Here is an 11,379-nt window from a genome sequence, read left to right as displayed (position 1 = left end):
ATAAATACTATCTTTTTTTAAAAAAAAAAAAAGTATTACCTTTTTTAACTTCTCCATGATTGAACATAATTTTTATTTTAAGCACCCTTTCCAGGGACTTAATCCTGACATTCAGGTTATCCTCAGTCAAATCAGGGCTCCCCCAGTCTCTCCATCCCCAGTAGTGTCTAAGTTGCCTCTGTGACATCAGTCTCTGCAGGCACGTGCTACCTCGTCCATCACCCTGTGCTGCCTTTAACCACAGATCCACACAAGTGGTGCTAGAATTAACTTCTTCCTGATCTCGGGGCTTCCCTACACCGCTCACTTTCAGCTTTGCCTACAATCCTAAACACATTGGAAAATCTGGCTACTCTGGGACCCCAGGAAACTCTGCAGGGTGGTCTCAGGTCCTCTCCACCCAGACAGAGCACATATCCTGATCTGTTCTATTGCCAGGCCAGACTGGGGGCAGGAACTCCACAAGCCATGTCACCAAGAAGGCAGGCTCTGGTCCTAACTCTCCAATTCCACCAAACTGGAGCTGGGATTTGCAGGAGGAGCAAGTCGCAGGACCCTTCTCAGGGCCCCACCAGTGTTGGTTCCCTCCAGCTCCCCTCCTCTCCTCCACAGATGGGGCAATGTTGCCTAGTCTCAGAAGTGAGTGTAAGGGGGTGAGAGGGAAGTGGGAGGGAGAGATTGCCTCTACAGGAGACTGTGTTTTTCCAAACTTTCGCATCTTTCATCTGGAACTCAGCCTGTGAAACTCAAAGATGCATTTATACTCTAGTTCTGCAATGACAATCTCCGTTGAGACAGATGCATTACGTTTCTCTGCTCCCTAACTTGGCCATGATAAAGCACAGGACACTGAGAGAAAGGCATTGGTAAAAACTGGGCTGCAGAGCTCTGCAGTGACACCAACAGGCATATTTTATAACTACATGTCAGAAGTCTATACTTCTGAAGTCCAACACATCTCAACTCTGAACATACCATTGAATTGTACATTTTAAACGGGTGAATTTTATGCTGGGTGAGTTATGTCTCAATAAATCTATAAAAAAGATGAAAAGGCTACAAGAACGTGGGGATATTGTATAAAATTACCTCGCTTCTTTTTTTTTTTTTTTCGTAATAAACTTCAATTTAACTTCGGGGGAAAATATCTAATGCATGCAGCCACCTAAAATACCGATTCTCTCAACAACACATAACACCAAATCTCTATGTGTCTTGTTCCTACAAATTTCCAACACTCTTCCATTATTAAAATGTGGGAAGAGAGAAAATAATGAGTTTCATGAAAACCATTTGGCAATCTCATTTTCACCCAGATTCCCGGATAGAATTGATCTCAGGCTTGGCAGAGAAAGAAAAGAAAAGAAAGAAAAAAGAAAAGAAAAGAAAAGAAAAGAAAAAAGAAAAGAAAAGAGAAAGGAAAGAAAAGAAAAAGGAAAGGAAAGGAAAAAAAGAAAGAAAGAAAGAGAGAGAGAGAAAGAAGAAAGAAAAGAAAAGAAAAGAAAAGAAAAGAAAAGAAAAGAAAAGAAAAGAAAAAAGAAAAGAAAGTAAGTAAGTCATGTAGAGGGCAAATTCAGACAGTGGGATGTATTAACTCGTTCTCAGAACCTAAAGCTCTGAATCTCCTGCCGATAGTTTCTATGATGCATTAATAATGGTAAGTATTAGATTCGTCCATATAAGTTTCTTACCAGATCCACTATCCGTGCAGAGACATTTAGCAGAATTTTCTTTCCCCCTGAAGGCGGCCATGGTCCTCCCTTCACATCCGATTAGTCAAAATCTCAATGTCTGCCTCAGCTCGACAATTACTCAACCAATCACTGGCCAGGAGGTGGGGCTCCCTAACTGATGCAGCCCAATGAAGACCCAGCTCCCGGGGCTGGGGAAGGACCTACCTAGGTATCGCGAAACCCACTGCAGGACAGAATTGGGGGGTTCTATTAGCGAAGCGGGAGGAAGACGTGGCTCTGGAGAAGTCCAAACAAGGGACTCTTCCACAGAGCGGGTGGGGAATCCAGTGAGCAGTGGAAAAATGCACCCTGTCAGGAGACAATGCCCTGGAGGTGTGGGGACCTGGGGGCCAGGGGCAGGGTACATGCCAGATAAGATTTGACTCCAAGAACCAGAGTCCTTTTTTTTTTTAACGATATTTTATTTATTTGTTTGTTTGTTTAGGAGACAGAGCGTGAGCGGGAGGAGGGGCAGAGAGAGAGAGAGAGAATCCCAGGCCTACTACTGCTGAGCAGGAGCCCTACCCCTCCTGGGGCTCAAGCTCACGACCCTGAGGTCTCTGTTCTGAGCACTTTACGTGTATAAACTCATAACAACCACGTGAGATATAGACAATGAGGAAATTGGGGCACAGAAAGGTTCAGTAACTTGCCCAAGGTCACACAGCTGGTAAGTGGCTGGCTGGAATTTGAACCCAGTCATTCTGGTTCAAGCGCTCTTGCTTTTAACCACCACATAGTCTCCTTGGAGGCTCTTGTTCAGTCCAGGGACCTTAAGTAACACTGACAGCCCAACAACTCCTAAATTTTGTTCTCCAACTGGGACCTCTCCCTTAGATCTTACATCTAACTGCTTCCTCAGTAGCTCCACTTGGATGCACAATAACATCTCACACTTACAGTTTCAAAATCTGTCCTTCTACTCAACCCCCCACAACCTGCTCCACCCACAGACGTTCCCATTTCAGCTCACGGCAACTTCATTCCTCCAAGTGTTTGAGCCAAAAATCTAGGAGGCATCCTTGACTCTTCTCTCTCATCTCACATCTTTTCTATCAGGAAACCGTGTTAATGCCTCCTTAAAATGTATCCAGAAACTGACCACATCGCTCCATCTCCACTGCCTGAATTCACCCACCATCCTCTTTCCTGGATTGCTGCAATTAGCTCCTCACTGTTCTTCCTGCTTCTGTCCTTGCTTCTCTTACCCATTTTCGATATAGCCAGCAGAGGATCCCTTTAAAACAATAGTTAGTCCTTCCTCTGCTCCAAAACTTGCAATAGCTGCTCATATCACTGAGAGTAAACGTCAAAGTCCTTACCTTGGCCCCCATGGCTTCTCACCACCCCCTCTCCTCATCTCCCTTTTGTCACTCTGTGTTTTTTCCATAAGAATGATCACCTTCCTAACACACTGCATGATTTACTTATTTACTTTATTTATTCCATATTGCCTGTGTCCCCCCACACACCCCCTCCAACTATATGTTGTCTAAAAAAGCCTCACTTAAATTCTAAAGATATAGGTAGGCTGAAAGTGAAAGGGTGGAAAAAGATATTCCATGCAAATGGGAACCTAAAGACAGTAAGGATGGCATACTTATATCAGATAAAATAGATTTTCAGAAAATAAGCCGCAAGAAACAAAGGCCATTATATAGTGATAAAAGAATCAAATCACCAGGCAGATATGACAAAAATTCACCAAAAAAAAATAGATTTAAGACCTAACTATATGACCTAAAACTAGAAACTTCTAGAGAAAAACATAGGGGAAGAGCTCCATGAGGTTTCTCTATGATATTTTGGATGACACCAAAGCCAAGACAACAAGGCAAAAATAGGCAAATGGGACTACACCAAGCCTTAAGACTTCTGGTGTATCAGGCCGCCTGGAGGGCTCAGTCAGTGGAGCATTCCTCTCTTGATCTCAGGGTCATTGATGGGGGAACAGAAGGCAAGCTGAGGACAAAGCAGAAACTGACACCCCGCAACCCCCACCCCCCGCATGGGATGTATGTGACATTCCTCAGGCACGCCTGGCTGCCCTAAAGGACAAAGAAATAGTTAACCTATAGAGACCACAGTCCTCCAAGACTTGAGTCTCCTTCAGTTTACAAATGTCTTGGCGATCTACAAAAACAAAGCATTTCTATCAATAACCTAGCTTCCAGAAGGAAATGTAGATACAATTAAATGTCCTTACAATCTGCAGCCTCCAGGAAGTTCCTGACTATCTTCATGTTAACGCCTTACTAGAGGGATAAACAACTTTAACTTGACAATGGCAAGGCCTCCAGTATCCTGTGAGTCGTCTTTAACATGTGAAAGTACTCTCTTGAAACCTCCCTTTTTCCTTACTTCCCCCAACCCCATAGTATATAGTCGGCCACCCCTCACAACCCGGGGCAATAGCTCTTTCTGCCCACGGGTCCTGTCCCCATGCTTTAATAAACCACCATTTTGCACCAAAGACGTCTCAAGAATTCTTTCTTGGCCATAGGCCCCAGATTCCACCCCACTGAAACTCACCTATATCCCACAACCTCATCATCGTGAGTTCAAGCCCCACGTTAGGTGTAGAGATTACTTTTTTAAAAATTTTTTAATTAAAAAAAAAAACCAACTTCTGTGCATCAAAGAAAACATCAACATGAAGAAAAAGCAGGCTATGGAATGGGAGAAAATATTTGGAATCATGGATCTAGAAGGGGTTAATATCTAGAACATATAAGAAATTTCAACAAAACAACAACAAAAAATAACCTGATCAAAAATGGGCAAGGATTTGAATAAACCAACATCTCCCTAAAGAAGACATACAAATAGCCAGCAAGCATATGAAAATAGATGGTCAGCCTCTCTAAACACAAACGCAAAATCAAGAGTCAGACGCTGGGGAGCCTGAGTGGTGCAGTCAGTTAAGTTTCTTTTTTTTTTATTTTATTTTATTATATCATGTTAATCACCATACAGTACATCCCCAGATTCCGATGTAAAGTTTGATGCTTCATTAGTTGCGTATAACACCCAGTGCACCATGCAATACGTGCCCTCCTTACTACCCATCACCAGTCTATCCCATTCCCCCACCCCCTCCCCTCTGAAGTCTTCAGTTTGTTTCTCATAGTCCATAGTCTCTCATGTTTCATTCCCCCTTCTGATTACCCCCCTTTTCTTTATCCCTTTCTTCCCCTACCGATCATCCTAGTTCTTATGTTCCATAGATGAGAGAAATCATATGATAATTGTCTTTCTCTGCTTGACTTATTTCACTTAGCATTATCTCCTCCAGTGCCGTCCATGTTGCAGCAAATGTTGAGAATTCGTTCTTTCTGATAGCTGAGTAATATTCCATTGTATATATGGACCACAGCTTCTTAATCCAGTCATCTGTTGAAGGGCATCTCGGCTCCTTCCATGATTTGGCTATTGTGGACAATGCAGCTATGAACATTGGGGTGCATATGGCCCTTCTCTTTACTACGTCTGTATCTTTGGGGTAAACACCCAGTAGTGCAATGGCTGGGTCATAGGGTAGTTCAATTTTTAACTTTTTAAGGGACCTCCACACTGTTTTCCAGAGTGGCTGTACCAACTTGCATTCCCACCAACAATGTAGGAGGGATCCCCTTTCTCCACATCCTCTCCAACAATTGTTGTTTCTTGCCTTGTCTATCTTTGCCATTCTAACTGGCGTAAGGTGGTATCTCAGTGTGGTTTTGATTTGAATTTCCCTGATGGCTAATGATTTTGAACATTTTTTCATGTGTCTGTTAGCCATTTGTATGTCTTCATTGGAAAAGTGTCTGTTCATATCTTCTGCCCATTTTATGATTTGTTTATTTGTTTCTCGTGTATTGAGTTTGAGAAGTTCTTTGTAGATCTTGGATACCAGTCCTTTATCTGTGGTGTCCTTTGCAAATATATTCTCCCATTCCGTGGGCTGTCTCTTAGTTTTTTTGACTGTTTCCTTGGCTGTGCAGAAGCTCTTTATCCTGATAAAGTCCCATAAGTTCATTTTATCTTTTATTTCTCTTGCCTTTGGAGATGTGTCGTGAAAAAGGTTGCTCTGGCCGATGTCATAGAAGTTGTTGCCTATGTTCTCCTCTAGAATTTTGATGGATTCCTGTCTCACATTGAGGTCTTTCATCCATTTGGAGTTTATTTTTGTGTATGGTGTGAGAGAGTGGTCAAGTTTCATTCTTTTGCATGTAGCTGTCCAATTTTCCCAGCACCATTTATTGAAGAGACTGTCTTTTTTCCACCGGATGTTTTTTCCTGCTTTATCAAAGATTAGTTGCCCAAAGAGCCGAGGGTCCATTTCTGGGTTCTCTATTCTGTTCCATTGGTCGATGTGTCTGTTTTTGTGCCAGTACCATGCTGTCTTTGTGATCACAGCTTTGTAGTACAGCTCGAAATCCGGCATTGTGATGCCCCCAGCTTTGTTTTTCCTTTTCAACAGTTCCTTGGAGATTCGGGGCCTTTTCTGGTTCCATACAAATTTAAGGACTATTTGTTCCAGTTCTTTGAAAAATGTCCTCGGTATTTTGATCGGGATAGCATTGAAAGTGTAGATTGCTCTGGGTAGTATGGACATTTTAACTATGTTAATTCTTCCAATCCATGAGCATGGAATATTTTTCCATCTTTTTATGTCTTCCTCAATATCTTTCAAAAGTGATCTATAGTTTCTAGCATATAGGTCCTTTACGTCTCTGGTTAAGTTAATTCCAAGGTAACGCATGGTTTTTGGTGTTATTGTAAATGGGATGGATTCCCTAATTTCTCTTTCTTCAGTCTCGTTATTCGTGTATAGAAATGCAACTGATTTCTGGGCATTGATTTTGTATCCTGCCACCTTACTGAATTGTTCTATAACTTCTAATAGTTTGGGAGTGGATTCCTTTGGGTTTTCCATATAGAGTATCATGTCATCTGCAAAGAGAGACAGTTTGACTTCTTCTTTGCCGATTTGGATACCTTTGATCCCTTTTTGTCTTCTGATTGCTGTTGCAAGGACTTCTAGTACTATGTTGAATAATAGTGGCGAGAGTGGGCATCCTTGTCGTGTTCCTGATCTTAAGGGAAAGGCTTCCAGCTTTTCCCCATTGAGAATAATGCTTGCAGTAGGCTTTTCATAGATGGCTTTTATGAGATTGAGAAATGTACCCTCTATTCCTACACTCTGAAGGGTTTTAATCAGGAAAGGATGCTGTATTTTGTCAAATGCTTTTTCTGCATCAATTGAGAGGATCATATGGTTCTTGAGTCTTTTCTTGTTGATATGATGTATCACATTGATTGATTTGCGAGTGTTGAACCATGCTTGCATCCCAGGTATGAATCCCACTTGGTCATGATGGATAATCCTTTTAATGTACTGTTGGATTCTATTAGCAAGGATCTTGTTGAGGATTTTGGCATCCATATTCATTAGAGAAATCGGTCTGTAATTCTCCTTTTTGAGGGGGTCTTTGCCTGGTTTGGGGATCAAGGTAATATTAGCCTCATAGAATGAGTTTGGTAGCTTTCCTTCTGTTTCTATTTTTTGAAATAGCTTTAGGAGAATAGGTATTATTTCTTCTTTGAATGTTTGGTAGAATTCCCCAGGAAAACCGTCTGGGCCTGGAGTTTTATTATTTGGAAGGTTGTTTATCACTGACTCAATTTCTTCATAGTTAATTGGCCTATTTAAGAAATCTATTTCTTCCTGTTTCAGTCTTGGTAGTTTATAGGTTTCCAGGAAGGCCTCCATCTCTTCCAGATTGTTTAGTTTTTTGGCATATAGCTGTTGATAAAAGTTTCTAATAATCCTTGCAATTTCAATGGTGCTGGTCGTGACCTCTCCCTTTTCAGTCATAATTTTAATAATCTCAGTCCTTTCTCTTTGTTTTTGGACAAGTTTTGCCAGTGGTCTATCAATTTTATGGATTCTCTCAAAGAACCAGCTTCTAGTCCTGTTGATCTGCTCTACTGTGGTTCTGGTCTCTAATTCATTGATTTCTGCTCTAATCTTGGTCAACTCCTTCCTTGTCAGTGGGTTAGGCCTGTCCCTCTGTTGCTGTTCCAGTTTCTTGAGGTGAGAATATAGAAACTGCATTTTAGATTTTTCTATTCTTTTGAGTGAGGCTTGGATGGCTATGTATTTCCCCCTTAGGACTGCCTTTGCAGTATCCCATAGGTTTTGGACCGTTGTGTATTCATTCTCGTTGGTCTCCATAAATTGTTTAATTTGTTTTTTGATTTCCTGGTTTATCGAGTCATTCTTGAGCAGGATGGTTCTTAGCCTCCAAGTGTTTGAGTTTCTTCCAGGTTTTTCCTTGTGGTTGAGTTCCAATTTCAGAGCGTTGTGGTCTGAGAATATGCAGGGGATAATTTCAATCTTTTGGTATTGGCTGAGACCTGTTTTGTGTCCCAGAGCATGATCTATTCTTGAGAATGTTCCATGGGCATTTGAATAGAATGAGTATTCTTTGGTTCTGGGGTGTAGTGTTCTATATATATCTATGAGGTCCAACTCGTCGAGTATGGCATTCAAAGCCTTTGATTCTTTGCTTAGTTTTTGCCAGGGTGTTCTGTCTATTTCTGATAGTGGGGTGTTGAGGTCCCCTACTATTACTGTGTTCTTATCTATATGTCTCTTTATTTTGGTTAAGAGTTGGCTTGTGTATCTTGCTGCTCCCCTGTTGGGGGCATATATATTAATAATTGTCATATCCACTTGTTGAATACTTCCTTTAAGAATAATATAGTGCCCTTCTGTATCTCTCTCTATGGCCTCTAGTTTAAAATCCAGTCTATCTGATATGAGAATTGCTACTCCAGCTTTCTTTTGAGGTCCATTTGCGTGGAAGATGGTACTCCATCCCCTTACTCTAAGTCTGAATGCATCTTTGGGTTCAAAATGAGTCTCTTGTAGACAGCAAATGGATGGGTCATGTCTTTTTATCCAATCTGCAACCCTGTGGCGTTTTATGGGAGAGTTTAAGCCATTTAGATTGATAGAGATTATTGACAGATATGATTTTAATGATGCCATTTCTCTTTAAAGTCTTTGTATCGGTTGTGACTTGCTGCTCTGTATCACTCTTGGGGCCTTTTTACCTTTATAGAGCCCCCCTTAATATCTCCTGTAGGGCTGGTTTCGTGGTTACGAAATTGGTTAATGATTGGCGATTTTGGAACGTCTTTATTTCTCCATCAATTCTGAATGACAGCTTTGCTGGATAAAGGATCCTTGGCTGCATGTTTTTCTCTGAAAGAGCTTTAAAAATGCCCCCCCAAGCCTTTCTCTCATTCCAGGTCTCTGTAGACAGGTCTGACGTAATCCTGATACCTTTGCCTTGGTACGTGAGAAATTTCTTTGCCCTGGCCGCTTTCAATACTGTATCCTTGGATCTAATATTTGCGAATTGCACTATGACATGCCGTGGCGTAGGTTTGTCCTGGTTGAGCTTGGATGGGGTCCTCTCTGCCTCTTGGACACGAATGCTTGTTTCCCTTGCTAGATTAGGGAAGTTTTCAGCTACAATTTGTTCAAATATCTCTTCTAGACCTCTGTTTTTCTCCACCCCTTCAGGGATGCCGATGATTCTGACATTGGATCGTTTCATAGAGTCAGTAATCTCCCGTAATCTACATTCGTGGGCGTGGATTTTTTTAAGACCAGCTTCTATTTTCGTTTTTTCTTCTACTAACCCATCCTCCAATTCGCTAACGCGTTCCTCTGCCTCGGTGACCCTGGCCGTCAGAGCCTCTAGTTTTGACTGTATTTGGCCCACTGAGTTTTTAATTTCTGTCAGATTCGCTCTCATTTCTGCCCTTAGGGATTCTATATTCTCAGCAACGCTTTCTCTGATGCTTTTTTCAAGTTTACTCATCATCTTGACCATTGTTGCTCTGAATTCCATTTCTGATAATTGGGATACATCCATATGTATTAATTCTGTGGCCGAGGCCAATTCTGTGGCAGAGGCCACAGACTCATTATCTTTTCTTTGCTGGGGGGGACTTCTCCTTCTCGTCATTCTGATGAAGAGAGATTGCAGGGTTGTCCAGAGCCCAAGTGTTGACTGGGACCCAGGCCGTGCGCCCTTGTTTTATAGAGATCTTAGGGATGTGGGCTTCTTCCTTAAAGAGTTTATTTATTTATTTGAGAGAGAGAGAGACAGTCAGCAAGAAAGGGAACCCAAGCAGAGGAGTGGGAGAGGAAGAAGCAGGTTCCCGGTGGAGAAGCCCGATGAAGGACTCCTTACGGAGCGTTGTGATCACACCCTAATCCGAAGACAGGTGCTTGGTGACTGCGCCACTCAGGCGCTCCGGGTTGTGGGCTTCTTGATTTTTCAGCCTGCCTTCTGGGGGAGGGGCCTGCCTGCAGGTACTCAGAAAACCCTGTTTGGGTAGAGTCTCTGTGTCCCTTGCGAGGGGGGATGGGGATGGGCACCCTGTGAGCCGGTATTTCCGGGCTTTTGTTCTCTGGCGGCTTTCCCTGGCGGTTTGCTATGCCTCTTCTGAGAGAGCAGCAGCGGCTGAAATTCAGCCTCTGTCTCAGAACAGAGGGATCGCGGATCGTTCTCCACTGATGTTCTGGCCACTTTAACTCTGTTTCTGTTGGTGCTGCTCAACCCTGCAGCATCCCGGGCTGTGCGCCCCACACCCGGCGTCCCAGCCCTCACTTCCAGGGCCGGCACGTCTCTGTCCTTTGTGTTTCCAACCCCGCCCGCCGCCAGCCGCCCCGCGCGGGCTCCCGGAGCTCCCCGTCTCAGTCTGGTGTCTCACGGGTGCTGACCGCGAGTCCGCCTGCTCCCCCGTGCAGGTGGCCCTCCAGCCGCCAGCCGCCCCGCGGACGCTCCCGGAGCTCCCGGTCTCAGCCTCGATCCAGTGAGCACACCGGAGCTCCGGAGCTCCGTGAGATGCTTGGTGGCGCACGCTCCCGGCTCACGGACTCAGTCTGCTGTTTCCAGAGTGCGGGTCCGCGGTCCGCCCACTCCCCAGTGCAGGTGGCCCGCCAGCTGCCCTGCGCACGGTGCTCCTGGAGCTCGCGTTCTAAGTCTGCTGTCTCGCGGGTGCCGTCCGCGAGTCCGCCTGCTCCCCCGTGCAGGTGGCCCGCCAACCGCCAGCCGTCCCGCGTGCGCTCCCGGAGCTCCCTTCTCAGCCTGCTGTCTCAAGCGTGCGGGTCCGCGGTCTGTCCGCTCCCCCTTGCAGGTGGCTACCGCTTCCCGGCGCCCTGACACGGCGGCTCCCTCCCCCTTCTGTTTAGCTTCCGATATCTGTGCGCGGTTTCACGGCTCCCCGCTTCGTACCTCGATACTCAGCGCTGGAGATGTTCATTTGTAGAGATCCAGATGTATCTTCCTGCGTCTCAGGCTGATTCCGTGGATGTTCCTGCTGGTCTGGTACCTATCCAGCTCAACTCAGGGGACCGGCTGAAAAAGGGGTCCCCTACTCCTCCGCCATCTTAACCTCCTCCCCCAGTTAAGTTTCTAACTCTTGATTTCAGCTCAGGTCATGATCTCAGGGTCGTGAGATGGAGCCCTGCATAGGGTGGTGCCATACTGAGCGTCGAGCCTGCTTAAAATTCTCTCCCTCTGCGCCTCCCCCCTGCTCGGTGAGCGTGCTCTCTCTCTTAACAAAAAAAAAAAAA

Source organism: Ailuropoda melanoleuca, chromosome 13 (assembly GCF_002007445.2).
Source record: "Ailuropoda melanoleuca isolate Jingjing chromosome 13, ASM200744v2, whole genome shotgun sequence".
In the NCBI taxonomy this organism is placed as follows: Eukaryota; Metazoa; Chordata; class Mammalia; order Carnivora; family Ursidae; genus Ailuropoda; species Ailuropoda melanoleuca.
Note: the sequence above shows the minus strand (reverse complement) of the source record.